The 18,518-nt window shown below is 39.7% G+C and overlaps 1 protein-coding gene and 1 long non-coding RNA gene across 4 annotated transcripts in view; one reads left to right on the forward strand and one right to left on the reverse strand.

Moving 5' to 3' along the window:
- The window catches only part of LOC125936237 (uncharacterized), a 52,123-nt gene extending 46,830 nt beyond the window's left edge, over positions 1-5,293 (reverse strand). For both annotated transcript variants that reach the window (XR_007461967.1, XR_007461966.1), the window contains exon 1: positions 5,205-5,293. This is a non-coding gene — a long non-coding RNA (uncharacterized LOC125936237). The remainder of the gene's footprint in view (positions 1-5,204) is intronic.
- A 46-nt stretch (positions 5,294-5,339) lies between these two features.
- Positions 5,340-18,518, forward strand: part of SOCS5 (suppressor of cytokine signaling 5) — a 63,021-nt gene continuing 49,842 nt past the window's right edge. The window contains exons 1-2 of one of the 2 annotated variants that reach the window (XM_049650221.1): positions 5,345-5,429; positions 5,613-5,765. The gene's annotated coding sequence lies outside the window, so the exon portion shown is untranslated. Of the gene's footprint in view, positions 5,430-5,612; positions 5,766-18,518 lie in introns of both variants that reach the window. The other variant, XM_049650222.1, reaches the window with a different exon arrangement.

The following is an 18,518-nucleotide window of genomic DNA, read 5'->3' on the forward strand; positions in this document are numbered from 1 at the left end:
CCTGGAAGGCTATTTCCCCTTCTTTTTGTATGGCTGCCTCCTTGTCATCACTGATACTCTACACCACTTTCTCAGAGAGGCCTTCTCTGACCATTCCAGTTACATCAGCTGCACCCTCAATGTTCTTCTATTTGTGGCACCTTTAACTGTATAGATTAACATCTTACTTGTTGGTTTGTGCTTATTGTCCCCACTATAATGTAAGTTCTGTGAAGTTTCTTATTTTCCATCTATAACAAGGGCTTAGAACAGGGTTGGGCACATAATGGCTCTTAAAAGTTTCTGTTAAATAAATGAAGGCATTTAACATTAATCGTGGATACAATATTTATTTCATTTCCTTAGAGACCTTTTAATGAGCTTTTATTTAATTGAAAAAGCAATGAACAATTATAAAAAGAAATAAGGATGTCCTGATTGGCTTTGGAAGAAACACTGTAGACAGTAGAATTGATAGTTAATTGAGAGAATATGATCCTACCAAAAATGATAAATTATCATAAACCAATCTAGGCAACGAGAAGGCCATGCACTGTGTCAGGTGGATGAGCAGATGTTGGTTTGGTACTCAAGAAGTACAAAACCCATGAGAAGATACAGCTTTGTAATTTTAATATCTATTATCTGATTACTGCAAATCGTGTTCACATTTATGATGATTTGATCACAAGAGTCCTATGAAGTAGGATATTATTCTAGTTGTTATTACCATTTCACAGATAAAATCATTGAGGTTCAGAGAAGTTATGTCATTTGCTTTGCATAACACAGCAAGCAATGAATGAGATTTTTAAGTCAGACTCAGATCTTCTGACTCAGCTCTCTTCTATTTCACCACTCGGTCTATTCAGTGTGATAAACACATGTGCAACATGGTATGGGAGGTCAAGTGTAAAAGAGAGAGACTATTTGTATCTGGAGCTGTCTGGGAAGGTTTCATGAAGAAAAGTCATATAAATGGGGCTATGAAAGGTAAGCAGGAGTTTTCAGGTGGAGGAGGAGGCACGTTTCAGAATCATATCTGATGAAAAGCACAGTGGAATGAAAATGTGGCAAAGAGCAGAGAAGTCCAGATGGGGAAGTTGGACCATATTGTTAAAGATTTTCAGTGCCATTTTTATGCAGTTAGGCAGTCCCTGAAAGCAAAGGATTGAAACAGTCAGATCTGGGTTTTCAAAACAAAATTAAAGTGGCAGATTGGTGGATGAATTGGAGCATGAACAAATAAGTTAGGAGTTTTTTGGTGATCGTGCAAGCAGGGTAAGTATCTAAATGAGGATACTGGAAATGCAAAGGACTGATTTAAAAATGTTTGTGTGAGTAAGACTCACTCCTGGGGAGGTGTAAGAGAGGGAGGAGTAAAGATTATTTTTAAAAATTTCTAGCTTATGTGACTTGGTAGATGATTATCTCAACCAAATTGAAGAATACAGAAAAATGATTTCAGAAGGGAATTGGAGATGGGGTTTTCTTGTAGCAAAAATAAGCACTGTCTGCTTTATCTTTCAGTCATGTTTGGTTTGAGGTGCTTGTTTGCAACATCCAGGTAGATATGTCAAAGGTAGCTAAAAATATGGGCCTAGACTTAAAAAACAAGATTGAAGCTGGAGATCTAAACTTTAGAGTCATCAAAATGCAAACTGTATTAAAATTCCTATGGAAAAGGGGCAAGAAAGAACTTCTAGGGATGATGGAAATGTTCTATTTCACGATTATGGTAGTGGTTACAAGGGCATACAGGTCTTCAAAGATTTTATTGAAATCTTCAATCCCTTAAAAAAAAAAAAACAGCACTAAATATAAAGGCAAACTGCCTTGTACAACACACTGGCTGTTCCAGAAGCCAGTACTAGATATGCCAATTTATGGGCCATTTCGGAGTTCTCCATTCAAATCCATATTCCCTACCTAAAATACCCTCCTCTCTCATCAGCCCACCCTTGTACGACCGGGGTTGACTTCTGCATTTGGAGTAGCTGAGACAATAAAAGTACTTGAAGAATACAATGTGACATTGCTGAACAAGAAATCTCTCCTTATTGATTGATCTTAGACTTATGGCCAATTTGGCTTCTTCATTTGGCACCATTCCCTCAGCATCACTTCTGAATTGTCCTTAAAGTGCTCAACTTAAAATCTACTTTGTACAAAAAAAAAAAAAATTTTTTTTAATTTGGTAGAAAGAGGTGAAATCTGACACCTATATTCATCTACCAGTGTGGACACATCCACCATGAGTATATAATCACCAAATCTGTATATTTCTGTTGGAATCACAGTTCTGTTATTTACTAAGTCTTTGATACCTTGATGAAAATGAGGATAACGAAACCCACTTTGCAGGGTGGAAGGAATTAAGTCAGCACATCTGAAAGTGCCCAGTTTGGTATTGAGTAGGTGCTCAACAGAAGGCAGATGTCTTGTTAAGCCTAACTATACTTTCTGAATTAGACCACATCATAAATTTTCTGAAAGTAGAAACAGTTTTCTGCTCTTTATATCCCACCCTAATATATCCTCAGTAGACGTTGTGGGATAATGTTTAGGAAGCTAGCAGGTCAAGGATAAAGTTGTAAAAGATTTACACAATAAATCATAGATGAGACCATTCTGGGTAGATGGGGAAAAAAAGAAATTGATTCAGAGGTGGTGGCAAAGGTCCCTCACATTTCCTCTTTCCATTCATTTAAATTTTTATCTTGCCAAAAAGAGGGGACGGAAGGTCTCATCTTGACGAGTGGAGCTGCAAGACCGGTGCCAATACACCTGGTCTTGATTCATGCCAGCTGGGAGAGGAGCTTGGCTTCTCAGTGTTTTACTACTGTGGTTTCCTGGGCTGGGCAGCTGGGTGCCTAATAATGATAAAAACCATAATAATACTTCATAATTACGCACTGCCCTTTGCCAGAACTTGGATTTAATTACAATGACTATGACGGAACTGGCAACATCTCGCTCCCTGTTGGGGTGCAATACCCAAGGGCCTGGAAATACAAAGTGAAGTGGCAACTGCAACCTTCTCTTGCAGGGCCTATCCTGGCAATTTACCCAGAATGCTCTAGGTTTAAAGCTCATCATCAGAAACAAAGAGTACTTTTGAATTGTCCACATGTACTTGGCACTATCAAGTAAAATAGTGTTTATGAAGCAACTACTGCCACTCACGGGGCACAGCATCATGGAAGCCCAGGCCCGGAAGGGACCAAAGGAGGTGATCTCATTCATCACTCCACCCTGCCGTGACATACCACTGCCAGTACACTCTAACAGCTAAGTTCACTGACCTTCCCATTCTGATTTGGGCTGGAGATGCTTTTGTGGCAACCTGATTCCGGTGTCCGGGAACTTCCCATTTAACACTCATTTTGTGAGCACCTATTCTGAGCCAACACACTGTGGAGGCATGAAGATGTATAAGGTATGATCCCTGCCCTCAAAGTAGCTTATCTTCTAGTTGAGGGGTTCATATGCAGGCAGCTATAATATAGAGGGAAGGCATGACAGATGAAGGGGAATGAAATTAAACTCCAGGTGAAAGTATCAGGGCCATTCCCTCTTCGAGAATAAAAAGAAAGGATAAGATACGGGGTGTGGGTGGGGAGGACTTGAGGTGAAGAGATACACAATAATTTAGGAAGTTCTTACAGGTTTCCCTATTGGTTTTTGTTGTTTGTTTTGTTTTTTGTTTTTTATCTTTATAGCACTTATCACCCCCTGAATACTTTTGTTCATTTATTAGTTTACTCGTATACTGTTTGTCTCACCCCATTCAGGAACCTTGCACTTTGGTTCACCACTGTATCCTGAGTATCTCAATGCCTGGAACATGGCAAAGTGCTCAGTAAATATTGGCCTAATGAATAAGTGACCCAGGTGAGGCAGTGGATTCCCTCTAGAAATAGAGGAAAGGGCATCCAGTAAATATAATCAACATGACAAAGTTAGAAAGGGTAGGGAGGGTATTTACAGCAGTGAGGGAGTAACATGGAGGATTACTCTCAGGTTCCTGGTTCTGGACTTGGGTGAGTGGTGATGACATTATCAAAGAAGATAAGGAGCCGAGAAGAAGCAGCAAATTTTGTGGACTTATGAGCATATCTGAGGTCTGAGTTGGACAGGTCATAATGAGGTTCAGGTGGAGATGTCCAAAAACACTTAGACAAACAGATCTGGACCTCATTAAAGGTACACTCAGCCATCAAAAATGGTTAGGTCATCTAGTGTGCAGTAGAATGACTTGGTACCTACTGAGGAGAGGACTGGGGATCAGCTCTTGGAACTCTCTTAAAGAGCCAACAGATAACAGATTTAGTAAGGTTAACAATCTGAGTGTTTAAGGTCTCAGGGAAACTGGGATGAGGGGTGCATTGGGGAGCAGAAAAAGCTTAAAGAGGGATGTACTTCGTAGAGTTTCCTGCAATGGAGATCAAATAAGAATGAAAAAGTGACCCTTGAACTTGGCCATATGGATGTCACTGATAGCCTTAAGAGGAGCACTTTCAAGTGGACTAGCAGGGAATTTAATTTAGCCTGTACTTGAAGCATGAATTGAACAGGGACTCATGGGCAAATTGTGTTTTGTTTTGTTTTTGTTTAAGTTCGGAGGCGTTTGAACATGATCATGGTTATGTTCAACAGAGAAGTGTTTAGTAAATTTGTGAATGACGGCACGGTTTCTAAAACGCCAGATGTAGAGTCCTGCTGGCGTCACAATGCCTCAACTATGCTTCTACCCTTTCAGCCATTTCTAGGGCGGGGGCCCATCCATGTAAAGTGCAGGCAAAAAGTGGAGGGCCATCACCCCTCCACCAGTTCTGGGAGTCATGCTTGTGACAGAGGGGAGCAGGGATGGGACTACTTGAATCAAATGAAGTGCCCAGTTTTCCGTGGATCTTGGAATTTAGTAACTGGGTGGCTCCATGCTGGAGGAAGACAGGGAGACTCATTCATATTTTCCGACCCGGCACTCACGGCCTCCATTCATCATTTTTCCTTTCCTTTTCCCTAACAGAGTTTAAGCCAGGGACAAAGCTTTCTTCCCTCTCCCAACTCAGGTTAACCTTCCGCCCCCGAGCCCACCGATGGCCCTTCTCCGACCACGTGACTCTTCGCAGCCCCCGTGACTCGCCGCCTCCGACCCCTCCCCTCGGGCTGCAGCCCTCTTTACCCCGCCTCTCAAGCCCATGTGACCGCTTCTTTCCTACCTGACTGGCTCCTTCCTTTCCCCCGGGCCGGACCGGCCGCCTTCTCAGCTGCCCGACTCCAAAATGGCAGCCGCGCACAGCCCGCACCCGAACGGCTGGACCTCCCTGACTCCCGGGCCGCCCCCCTCTCGCTCCCTGCCTCCCTCCTTCGGCCTTCACCTACACGCCTCCGGATTGGCCGCTAGAAATCCCGCCCCTCCAGAGCCCCGCCTGCTATTGGTCACGGTAGGCTGCCCTTCAAAGAGGCGTGCCCCACCGCCCCCCGCCCCGGGAGGTATTTTCCATTCCGGTGGGGGTTGGGGGGGGGGGGGGAGGGGAAAAGGGTGAAGGGGGGAGGCGGCCAGGGAAGGGGGTGGGGGCCTGGCGGGGGCATCCGGCTGAGCTGGGGTCCCCGCGCTCCCTCCTGAGGAAGCGAGACTGCGCTCGAACAGGCAGTCGGAGGAGACGGGACGGGACTGGCGGGCGAGCAGGCGGACTCGCCCTCTCGGTGACTGCGCCGTCCGGGCCCGTCCGCCTGGCCGCAGGTGCCCCTGAATGAGGCCGCTCCGCGCGCCCCGACCGGTGAGTGTCCCCGCGGCCCGCGCCTGGCCCGGCCAGCCCCCGCTCCCCGGCCCCCGCGCCAGCGTTAGCGGCCGCCTGCCGGTTCCCCGGTGCCCGCGCCCGGCACAGTCCGCCTCCGGCCGGCGCCTCCACACCGGGGCAGAGGCAGCGCCGGCCCTCGGGCCGGGAGGAGGACGGCGGGCGGGGGACCGCGAGTCCGGGCCGCGAGCCCTGTGCAGACCGCGCCATGCGTAGTGGGGCTTGTGCTTAGTAGGCTCTCGAAGCATTTCTGAGGAATTGTTTTGCTGGTTGGAGGGATGTTGGGTGCCTAAGGGGAAGGGGGTCGTCCAGGGCTAGTTGGAGGGCGCTGGCGATCGGGGTCGTGAGAGGCCACAGAGACTGGGGGGGGGGCAGTTACGCGCCCTGTGGGGAACGGGCCACCGGCTAAGTCACTTGGGCTCCAAGGCTCCGATCCGGGGGGTCTTCAAGGTCAACAAGAAGCGGTCCACTGGGAGATGAGAGAGAGAGCTGGGGAGCTTAGATGGGGGAAGTGACTGGAGCACCTCCGGGGGTTTAACCCGAGGTGGAAAGGGGTGCGCAGGCGGCTGCTGGAAGACCCTTCAACTACTTGGAACTCCTACGATTGTTTGGTGCTGAGATTTGGGCATTCAAATAGCTGAAGCGAACTGACTTTCTGGAGAGGGAGTTGCATTTACAGAAGGATGCTACGAAGCAGTTTAAGTACACATGTCGGTTTGTTTCCGAACTTTGAAAGGCTGGGGGATTGGATTCGTGAGGTGATTTTTGACATTTTACTTTGGCATTCCAACCAAGAGGAGGCTTGCTCCTGGAACTTGTCAGTTATCCTTCATGTACAAAATGTATGTATGTGTTTGGTGTATTACCAGTTACTAGCTTTGCTGGAAATGCCTATAAGTGTACCTTGAAATTCTTGTAGCTGCCTCTACATCTGCTGAAAATCCTTTCTTCAGCTCTCTCATTCTATAGCGGTGGGTTACTTCTTCCTGACTTAACATTTAGAGTAGACTGTACTGTTAGAATTTGCTAATGACTTTATTCCAGAAGATAATATGGAATTTGCTACTGACTTTATTCCAGAAGATAATATTAAGTAATTCAATTCGCACGCTTTCTTTCCCTGGCTTTTAATTGTTTCTTTACAAGGTCATCTTTAAGTATTGTACTGGAAAGATACTGGTAAGCTAGCAGCTCTAGAAAGCAATACTGAAATCAGGTTGAGCTGACAGTTGGAATATTAATGTCAGATCCTTAGTTTAATTTTTATAACCTTGTATTTGCATGACACTCTTGAGAATGGGTAAGGAACACAGAAAATGCACACCAGGGTTAGGCAGTGGCAGTCCACAGAATCTACCTCTGGCACCCCTTTGAGGTTCTTCAGGTCACTGAGAAGAGGAAGCTAAGAATTGCATAGCTAGATCATGAATCTTTTAAATATTTTCTTAATCATATGTATGTTATCTTACTAATTCCTCACAATTTAAAAAAGGAAAGCTTTTTTTTTTTTTTTTTTTTAGGAAGTACTTAAACATATTTGAGAAAATTTGTTGGTGATACGTTGCCTGTAATGTAATTCATCAGAGAAAAATGTTCTGCAAAAAAGTATTAATATTTTCATTTGGCACCTTTTTAGTTCTTCAATAACTGATGGATAATTACAAATTTTCCCCCTATTGTCCTTGAATTTTACTATTTGTCCTTAGGGAGAATGTACTGGCACACCAAACAGTAGCCTAAAATATTGAAACCTAACACCTTTTAGCATTATAATAGCTTCTACATTATTCACCTTGAAACTCATCTATGGGAAACGAGTGGTCGGGAAGGCTTTCCCTTATCACTTTAGTTGAGAATGGGCTGTTTTTTTTGTAGAACTAAGGAAAAATAATGTTTAATGCCTGCAGTGTAATGATAATAACTAAGTAGAATGAGAATGGGAAGCTTGGAAAAAAGATATATGTACAGGAGTCACATTTCTTTTAGAGCTGGAAGAGTAGACCGTGGAGATGATTATTTTACAGATCAGGAAACCAAGGCCCAGAGCAGTGAAAGGGACTAGATGACTAGTTAGTGACAGAGCCCGGATGGGTGGGCAGGTCTCTGGACTCTCATCCAAGGTTTTTCTATATTATCACATTCACGTTGTTTATTTCTAAAGAGTTGTAGTGCCAGCTATAAATGGTGTTTGGATTATTTGTGATGTTGTTCTCTGTTAAGGATGGGGAAGTTTGAGTTGACTACTTTTATACATGAAATGATGTAAAACTGGATGAGCTTTTATTGAAAAGTTTTAAACAATATGCTGCATTGTTAGTGGAAGTGCTGATATTTCTCGTTGGAAAGAGACAAACCATCATTTCATCTAGATTAAAATATTAGATGGACTTCTTAGAGCAGGTTAGTGTTCTGTCATTTTTATTCTAAAAATAAATTGCTTACAAGATTTTCAGAATTCAAAAGGCTCCTGTGTCTTAAAAGTAAATTATATGAAAATTATTCTCAGGAAGTGTGGGGGTTATGTTAAAACGGATCTTAGTACCTTTAAAAATAAGAGCAGTAATAGAATTACATGATGATCATGAACACATAATTTCTATCATAGTTGTAATAGAGAAAGACTGGCTTTGTATCTCAGTCGCTTAATAACATTATGATCTCTGGCAAGTGATTTAACCACTGTGTACCTAGGTTTCCTCATCTGTAAAGTGAGGGTAGTAAAAGTACCTACCTCTTAGGATCGTGGTGAGGATTAAACGTCTTTCTTTCTAGGGCACCTGGGTGGCTCAGTCAGTTGAGCATTGGACTTTGGTTCAGGTCCTGATCTCACAGTTCGCGTTTTCAAGCCCCGCATGGGGTCACTGCTATCATTGCCAAGTCCACTTAGGATCCTCTGTCCCCACCTCTCTCTACCCCTCCCTTGCTCATGCTCTCTCTCTCAAAAATCAAAATAAATATTTAAAAAAATACACTAAAAAAAGTGTTGGGAGGCACACTGTAAGAGACTCTTCAATGCGGAGAACAAACTGAGGATTGATAGGGGCTGTGGGGTGGGGAAAATGGGTGATAGGCATTGAGGAGGGCCCTTCCTGGGATGAGCCCTGGGTGTTTTACGTAAGTGAGGAATCATGGGAATCTACTCTTGAAGCCAAGACTACACTGTGTGTTAGCTAAGTTGACAATAAATAAAAAGAAATAAAGTGCTAACAAGAAAAAAATAAAAATAATAAAAATAAATAAATAAAAAGTGTTTCTTTCCTTAGCACACAGTAAAGGTACAAAGGGTACGGATAATAGACACCATTCTTTATGGTTCATTAGGTGTATACAGGCACTTGTATGCCCATTTGTTTCTTTGCTATTAATGAAGTCACTTTGAGACTACAAAAAATTCCTAGATTAATACATGATCACATAATTGTCTTAAGGGGCGCTTAGTGCAAATGATGCCCTCATGTTGGTTTTCTCCGTCTTCTGCTCATCTTGGACCTTTAATTAGGTATGCATATCAAGTTGGAATGTGCATTTATCTAAATGTCATTTGGAGACCCTTGTTGCAGTGACATTATTCTAGAATCAACATGCCAATAACTGATTTGTAGGTATTCTAGTGAAAATGTAGTGAGTTCCAAAGGCTAACTGGGTAAGCTTAAGTGAGGAAATTTATAGGATCTATTATTAATTGCAATTGCTTTCGGTCAATGAAGCTGATGACTTCATTTATAATGCTGTTGGGTTTTAGTGATAAAATTTGTGTAATTCCAATTTTGTAGCATTTTGTTCTTTTTACTTTGCTGTAACCCTGGTCTAATTAGTGTCATGAACATGTGGTTTAGCAAATGTTTTTTAATATGACGGTGGTGGGCTTCTTCTGTCTGTTCTTTGGTTCTGCCCTGCCAGGTTCTTCTGTTGCTTTTATAGCAGCTTTTCTTCTGCTTATAGTCCCCTTAACTTTAGTTTTCATGCTTCTTTGCCTCCTGTCAGAAACATGTAAATTCCTCCTGTCTGTCGCACATGGGCTCACTTTTTTTATGCCTCTTTTTAAACATTAACTTCAATTATTTAAAAAAATGTATATCACATAATGTTTTTAATTGCCCTTATTTGTAGAGTCTCATTGAATTGAGTGCATTTTACAGTTTGCAGATTAAAATCAGAAACAAGTGTAGCACAAAAGCATTTTTATAATGTTAGTAGTAGATTCATGCTATTTTGTTTCAGCTCTCAGGCATTCTGTTGGTACGTACTTCAGGTGATAAATACATGGGTCATCCCTTTAGTTGGAAGTAATGCATTACATGGAGCCATCAAAAGCTTCCAAGATCACATTTTGAGAGTGACCAGCTCCTACTAATCTTTTTTTGATTAACTATTAGATTATGCAATTAGAATTTATTGGATATTTTTGGAATCATGAAATGCTTTTAGGAATTTTGTAGAACTTAGACATGCAGATCTTTTCTTTAGATCTATTACATAATCTAATTATATGAACAAAATATTTATTTAAATGTGGTTTCAGAAGATATTAGAAATACCATGTTTTAATAAAATATAACCGATAGTTGCTCAATTTTTCATTAAGTTGCAGTTTTCTTTATATGTTTAAAAATAATTATGGCATTGTGAGTTGCCTATTATTCATATTTAAAATTCATGGACACAAGGACTGAATAGTTATGGACCACTCAAACTACTTTCTTAGCTTCAGTGTAGTTGTTAGAGAATGACTGAGGGAAAATATGAATCATTTGCTTTACTCAACTTAATAAATTTCTTTTTCTGAATTAGCCAAGTATCTTATTTTAGGGAGAAATGGCAAAAGGCTTTTGAATCTGGTTAGAGCAGAAGTAATCTTGAAGGGTAACTAGCAGGACTGTTGATTCATGTTAATGTTGGGTAAGTTTACATCTGAATTTAACTGAGAATTAGTTACCTGCCTTTATTGGACATGTAGGTGAAAAATTGTAAGGAATGACTTGAGAGAGACCATAATCATAATGACAGTTATTGCTAAGTACGGTAGAGTAAGAATATATTTCTGTAGTTTCCCTAATGATAGTCCATAAGCATTTTACTTATGTGATGTTTAACACCAAAAGTAAATTTACCTTTGATGAGATGTCATACAATAATCTTTTATCAAAGCTGATAAGAAGAAGCAGTGAGGAAGATAATTTGAAAAAATATTTTTGAAATTGTGTGTCTGCTCTGGGATTGTCTTCAAATTATGACTTCCTTATTTTATTTGAATTCTCCTGTAACAGGAATAATATCCAGTCTTTCTATTCTGGGCAAGATTCTTCAGTTAGAGTGGTAATCAAGTATTGATATACTGTATTTCAAGCAATTAAAAAGGATAGATGCGTACTTAGATAATACATATACTCAAAATGGAACATGGAAGGTAGAATGGTGGAACAGAATTAATTTGGGAACTGAATTTCAAGCCTTCATGTAACCTTGAGATAAGGGAGTTAAGAATTGGAGGTTGGATAGAGAAAAATGTGGAGGAAAATGAGGATTTTATAGAAGTTTAGCCCTAACGTAGGTCCTGGGTTCTGCAGATTAGCATGTCTTTGTATTAGGAAAACTGGTGACATATCTCAAAGCTGGAGAATAAACTTATTAGACATTAAATAAAAACGTTGGGAGAAGTCCAGGTATTTTTTTAAGGGTTAAAATATGCATGTAGCCAAAGGGGAGCTTACTTATCTAATTATTTAGTCTTTGACTTTGGTTATTAACATGACAACAGTAGTCCAGCCTCATTGCCCTTCAAGTGATCAGTGCTTGGACCAATTTTATTTAACATTTTTATAAATTATTTAAAAGACAGACTGGCAGTGCAAATTGCCAGATTTGCAGTTGACTCTGTGTGTGTTCCAGGTAGTTGAAAGCCAGGCAAACACGGAGAAGCTACAGGAACATCCTTTGATGAGTTTCCATGCAGCAGAGAACAAGATAATGCATTTAGGAGGAGATACTCCAAATGGTATTTACAGGACCTGAATTGTGACCCAGGAAGGGGATCCAGAAGTCATGGAGATAACTTCTTTGAAGGCATTTATTGTTGTTGCTGCTGGGCCACAAAGTCCTGGAACATGTTGAGGGCTGTTGGGCATAATTCTGAAAACAAAAATGATGTACATGAAAATAATTATGAAAGAGATTACCGATTTCTGACTCTTTAGTGTGTTCCAGGCTAAGTGATTTGCTGTCATTTTTTTCATTGTATTCTCTTAATTCTGAAATGTAAGTGACATTATCCAGTTTTATCAAAAAAGGAAATTTGACTTAAGGAGGTTAAGTGACTTTCCCAAGTCACCCAGTGTGTAGTAGAGTTGGGACAAAGGTCCTCATCTCTTGATTGTTAATCCTAAATGTTTCCCAAGATATTAAGAGGTATCTTTTAAAATTTATAACAGTTTAATTTAGGGTTTATGAAATGCTGTTTTACTCCTTTGCTCTGGCAGCTTTGGATGTCGTTACCAGGAGAGATCATATCTATGTATTTTGAGAGGATTTGGAGACATTCCTCAAATTCCTGATTTTTTTTTATTTTATTTTTTATTTTTTAAAATTTACATCCAAATTAGCATATCAAGTTCCTGATTTTTAAGGAAAGGTAAGGTAAGGGATAGTTTGGTGTACAGATTTACTCTAGAAATTGGAAAATCAGCACAGGCCATGCATTAAATGTTTCTCCTCTTCACTATAAAATGTTGGATCATTAATGGGCATTAATAAGGAAAATCTTGTTTGGTGGAAAAGACATTAGAGTAAGAGTCCAGATACCTGGATTTTTCTAGTGGTATGAAATAGTGGTGTGAAAAACATTAGGATAGCATTGAAATAGTAGTAATATTCTTGCTCTGGGAGTAGGGGAAGACTTGAGATTGGTCCTGAGAGATGAGCAGGTGAAGAGGAGTTGTGGAATTCTAGGCAGAAGGAATAGCAATATGTTAGATGAATAACTGAACTTTTTTGAACTGGGATTTCCTCAAACTTGAGTTAAATTATAAGAAAGTATCTTAAATTTTACTAAGATGGGCAGCATCTGCTACATATTGTTAACCTTAGAACTAAAACTGACAGTTATTTTACTGGCAAAAATGGGTTTACCTGGAAATAACAATTGCAATCCAGGACAAGCAAGCTATAGCAAAACTACAAGCAAGTCTGGAAAACAAAAAAGAAGACCTCTTTTTTATGGCGAAAGGAGAAAGTAGGAAAGCTGCTAGGAAACAAAAAGTTCATTGGAGTAAACTAGGAGTTGGCAGTATGGTGGCCTCTCATTGGCTGAGTTGTGACAGTCTCTCATTGGCTGGGCTGTTGCCCCTCTTGCTGGGATAGTAAAGTAGCAGCTAAAGGAGTACAGACTTGGAAGGTCCTCTCTCTTTTTGGGTCTGCAATTGAAGTGAGTGGTAGGCGTGTGAGCTCCCCCTGCTGGCCCCTGACTCCATTCTAAGTGAGGTTTCCTTGTTTCCTTTTAATTTTCACAGTATAACTCCCCCTCCCCCACGCCCCCATCCTTGATATTTGTTGATTTTGGAAAAAAAATGAAGTTGCAAGAATCAAGTGAGTAAGTATATGTGAAAATACTTCATAAAATTTTAGGTTCTCTACCAATTAAGAGTGATAGAGGAATACTAATGTTCTTGTGAAGAGTGGACAGACAGGGTGCTGTGAATACCAAGATGGCAGGGGGAGGATAGTACCAGAGGAGAAACAGCAGAAATGGGAAAGGGAAGTGTTAAAGATAAAGGAAAAGGATAGATGTGAGAAAACTTGAATTATAGTTCTCTTTGTGCCTGTCAATCAAAAGAAAGGTAATAAGTCTGTAACTGAAGACTTTTAACATTAATTTATTGTAAGGAAGAAGCTCAGCAGGTGGTTAAAACATTTTATTCACTTTTCCATTTAGTCTACACTGACCATGTTAATAAGGCTATGAAAATAAGCTAATTGAGAGTTGGCTGTATCTTCTGATTATTTCTTCACTCATTACTTCTGTACAGGTTTAGCTAATGGCTTTAAATAGTATAAGGGTGATCATAAAAATAAAGCAAGCTGGACTGAGTTTCTGTTTATTCTAGATTATTAAAAATGAAAGGGCATAGTGTGCTAAGGAGAAGGGTGAAATTTGATCTGTCAAAATGAGTACAAAAGAAAATTAGGAAATCCAATTAGAATCAAGGTAGAATGGGAACAAATTGTTAATGGTCTTATATACCATACTAGGAGTTTGGATTTTTATTTTGTTTTATAAGTGGGGAAGTGACACAAATAGTTTGCTGTTGTAGAAAACCAGTTGGTTACAGCAGTAATAAAGAGAATAGTTTGGAGGAATAGAGATTGGAGACATTTATTCAACAAGTAATGCATATGGCAGGGTGAGTGAATGGGGCATTCTCTCTGGCCTCTGATAGGTAGATCACAAGCAGGGATGCCATTTAAGGCTCTGCACTAAATCAGGAAAGAGATTATGATGGTCTGAATTAAGGAATTTGTAGTGGGGATAGAAACAAGAGCACTGATTTCACAGATTATATAGGAGTTTAAATCTTCTAGACTTGGTTAGTGTTTGGAAGTGATAGAAACTGAAGATGAGTTTAAGGATCTTGACTTGGAAGTTGAATAATATGTGCAAGTTTGAGAGGGGGTAATACTGGGTTTGCTTTCAGGTAAGTAGTTATACTTTTTAGGTAAGTAATAACATGACCAAGATATCAGTTGGAAATACAGGTCTAGCTCAGGAGTATGGCCAGGTTTATAGATAGGATTTGGAAGGCAAAAAGTTTATAGAGTTGAAGCTTGTAAAATTAAGTGAATAATAACCATAATTCCTAAATAATAATGTATGCAGAACAAAAAGTAACTGCAAATTTGGTATTTAGTTCAAGAGTGGAGACATTTTTTAGTGTTTACCTTTTGCCTCCCTCAACTCAACCTCCCCCCCACCACCAAATAGCCTTACAAAGAATATGTAGAAATATTTGCTGCCAGAAAGCCAGAAATATTTTAGTGTCCTTGAAACAGTGTGCTGTAGTACACTGGCCATCCCAATACAACACAAGGAATTCGTAACAAATGCACTTTCTTATTCCTCACTGAAAGTCTCTTTGGAGTCTTGTTTGCTTCCTTGGGCTGGTGAGGTAGTCTGAACAGATACTGAAGCCTGAAGGCATTTTTTTTCGCCTTCTTCAAAAAATCTAGTCCAGAGGAGTCCTAATCAACCATCTCTTTGCCTCTCTTTCTCTCCTGCCCCTCTAGCACTATAGAGCTTAAGGTTCTGGCAAATAGAATGCATTCCAAGAGGGAAAAGTAAAAACATCACAAGAGAAAGAACCTTGAAGAGAACTGTAATCTTTTCAATTCTCTTCCAAAGATTCTCCTCTCTAAGCCAGGGGATGGAGTTGGTGAGTCATTAAGAGGAGGTGTCCAAACTCTGTAAAATAAATAGCCCATCTATTAGGAGCAAGATCTTCAAGTGCTGAGGGAATTTGGAAGGAATCTGAGGTGGTTTTGCACTTAGTGGAAAAGATGAGTTTTTGGTTCAGTTTTAAAGGAGGTAGAAAGTCAGGGCTGTACAGGAAACAGTAAGAATAACACTACTAAGAGGTGGGGAAAACTGTACCAAAGAAGTAGAACATTAAGAAAAAAAGCAAAGGAACTGGTCAACAGGATTCCTTATCTAAAATGCATAGTTTAAGTTGGAATTGATGAGAAATTAGGGTAGTTAGAGGACCAAAGACTAAAATTTGGAACTGGAAGTCCTTGAAGCACATCAGTAGAAAATTCAACATGAACAGAGGACTATTGTAACCATAATTGTAATTGCAATTAAGCACCTAAGGAAAATGACAACTGTTACATACAATTTATGGTTGTATATGGCACTAATTAATTTATAAACTACCTAAATCTCTTATATTTCCCCTTTTTGTTTTCTTATTATGTATGTGCTTCTATAGCAGTGGTTCTCAAACTTTCTTGGGCATAAAATTTATGCAAAGCCCTTCTTTAAAATATAGACTCATCCATGTTACATGGAACAATAGTTCCTTTCAGTTGCTGAATCGCATTCCATTGTATAGATATGCTGTAATTTATCTGTTATTACTGTGGGAAAGAATTATTTCCAGTCTTCAGCTATTAAGACTAAAGCTCCTATGAGCATTCTTGTACAAGCCTTTTGTGACACATATATTCTTTACTTGTGGATGAATGAATACCTAGAAGTCAAAACTGCTGCATTATAGGATGGATGAATGTTTAACATTATGAGAAACTGACAGAACAGTTTCCAAGGTGGGTTTACCATATTATATTCCTACCAACAATGTCTCCTCTTCTTTTCTTTTATGGAAGAGTTTGGGTACAATTGATGTTCTTCCTTAAATGTTTGCTAGAATTCACCAATGAAGCTATCTGGGCCTGGAGGTTTTTTTGTTTGTTTATTTGTTAAAGGATTCAGTTTGTAAATGAATAAATATAAGACAATTGAGATTTTGTTTTTCTTTTTATTCCTCTTTTGGTAATTTGTGTCTTGAGGCATTTGTCCATTTCACCTAATTTATCAAATTTATCATTTTGAAAATACACATTTTATGAAAGTGTTTTCTTTTAATGTCAGTAGCATCTGTACTAATGTCCCCTCCTCTTTCATTCCTGATATTAGATGCATTTTCTCCTTTCCTCCCATGATTAGTCAAGCTAGGAGTTACCAATTTTATCAGTCCTTTCAAATCGGCTTTTGGTTTTGTTGATTTTCTCTGTGGCTTATCTGTTTTCTAAGCTTATGAGTGGAGCTCTTTCATTAATTCCTTATCCCATCCTTACTTCGGGTTAATTTGTTATACATTTTTTAGCTTTTAAGGTGAAAGCTTAGAGCATTGATCTAAGTTAGGTTGATCATTGATTTAAATTTTTTTTATGCATTATCAACTTTTAAAGCTATGCATTTTCATTATTTCATTAAAAATATTTTCTGTTTTCACTTGTAATTTTTTATTTGACCCATGGTTTGTTTTGAAGAGTGTTGTCAAATAATTTCCAAATGTTTGGGATTTTCCAGTTATTGTATTACTGTTTTCATTTAATGGCATTTTGGTCATAGAACATACCCCTAATAATTTCAGTGGAGGGGCTTTTGGGTGGCTCAGTTGGTTAAGTGTCCAACTCTTGATTTCAGCTCGGCAAGATTTCGTGGTTCACGAGTTCAAGCCCTGCACTGGGCTCTGTGCTGATGGTGTGGAGCCTGACACCCTCTGTCTCTGCTCCTCCCCTGCTATGTCTGTCTCTGTCTCTCTCTCTCTCTCAAAATAAATAAATAAACTTAAAAAATTAAAAAGAAACATTTCAACACATTTAAGCTTTTTGATTGTTTTATGGCCCAACATGTGATGTATCTTGGTTAATGTTCTGTGTGTACTTGAGAAGAATGTATCTTCTGTTGTTGGGTGCCATGTTCCATAAGTGAGTTAAGTTAGGGTGATCTCTGTATTTTCTCATGTTTTTACCAATTTTCTGTTTACTTGTTCTATCAAGAAAAGAGTTGAAGTTTTCACCTATGGTTTTGGATTTGTCTGTTTCTCCTTTCACTTCCATCAGATCTGTTTCATGTTTTAAGCACTGTTACGTGTGTTACAGCACATTTAGGATTGTTAAGGTTGTTGATGAATTCACCCCTCAGTCATCATGAAATATCCTCTTTATCTCTGGTAACGTCTCTTGTTCTGAAGTCTCTGTGTGTGATACTAAATTTATGAAATTTAGAAATTTATTATATTTCTTTTAATTAATATTTGCATGGTATATATTTTTCCATCCACTTTTAACCTATTTATGTCATTCATATATAAAGTGGGTTTTTGGTACACAACATGTAGTTGAGTCTTGCTTTTTTATTTAGTCTGACAACTTCGTAAGTTTGGTATGTTTAGACTCTGAGTTGGCAAAACTATGGCTGGCAGGCCAAATTTGGCCTATTACCTGTTTGTGTACATGTTTTATCAGGACACAGCTGTGCGCATTCATGTACATATTGTTTATGGCTGCTTTTGTGCTGTGGTGTCAAGGTTAGGTAGTTGGGACAGAGACCATATTGTCCTTGAAGCCTAAGTATTTTCTGGTTCTTTTTGTTTTGTTTTATTTTATTTTGTTTTAATTTACTTATCTATTTTGAGGGAGGGGGAGAATGGGGGAGGGACAGATAGAAGCAGAGAGAGAATCCCAAGCAGGTTGTGCACTGTCAGCACAGAGCCCCACACGGGGCTTGATCTCACAAGCCATGAGATCACAACCTGAACCAAAGTCAAGAGTCAGACAGACGCTCAACCAACTGAGCCACCCAGGTGCCCCATCTGGTTCTTTCCAGAAAAAGTTTGCCAACCTCTAGTTTAGACCATTTACATGGTCTTGGTTTTCTATTTGCTTTTAGATGGGTTCTTTTTAAAAGGTTTTTTTTGTTGTTGTTGTTTTTTTAATATATTTTTGACAGAGAGAGAGAGACAGAGTATGAGCAGGGGCGGGGCAGAGAGAGACAGAAACACCGAATCTGAAGCAGGCTCCAGGGTCTGAGCTGTCAGCACAGAGCCTGACACAGGGCTCAAACTCATGAACCGTGAGATCGTGACCTGAGCTGAAGTTGGACACTTAACTGACTGAGCCACCCAGGTGCCCCTTAGATGGGTTCTTTTTTTTTTTTTTTTTTTTCAACGTTTTTAATTT

Source organism: Panthera uncia, assembly GCF_023721935.1.
Source record: "Panthera uncia isolate 11264 chromosome A3 unlocalized genomic scaffold, Puncia_PCG_1.0 HiC_scaffold_11, whole genome shotgun sequence".
NCBI classification, from domain to species: Eukaryota; Metazoa; Chordata; class Mammalia; order Carnivora; family Felidae; genus Panthera; species Panthera uncia.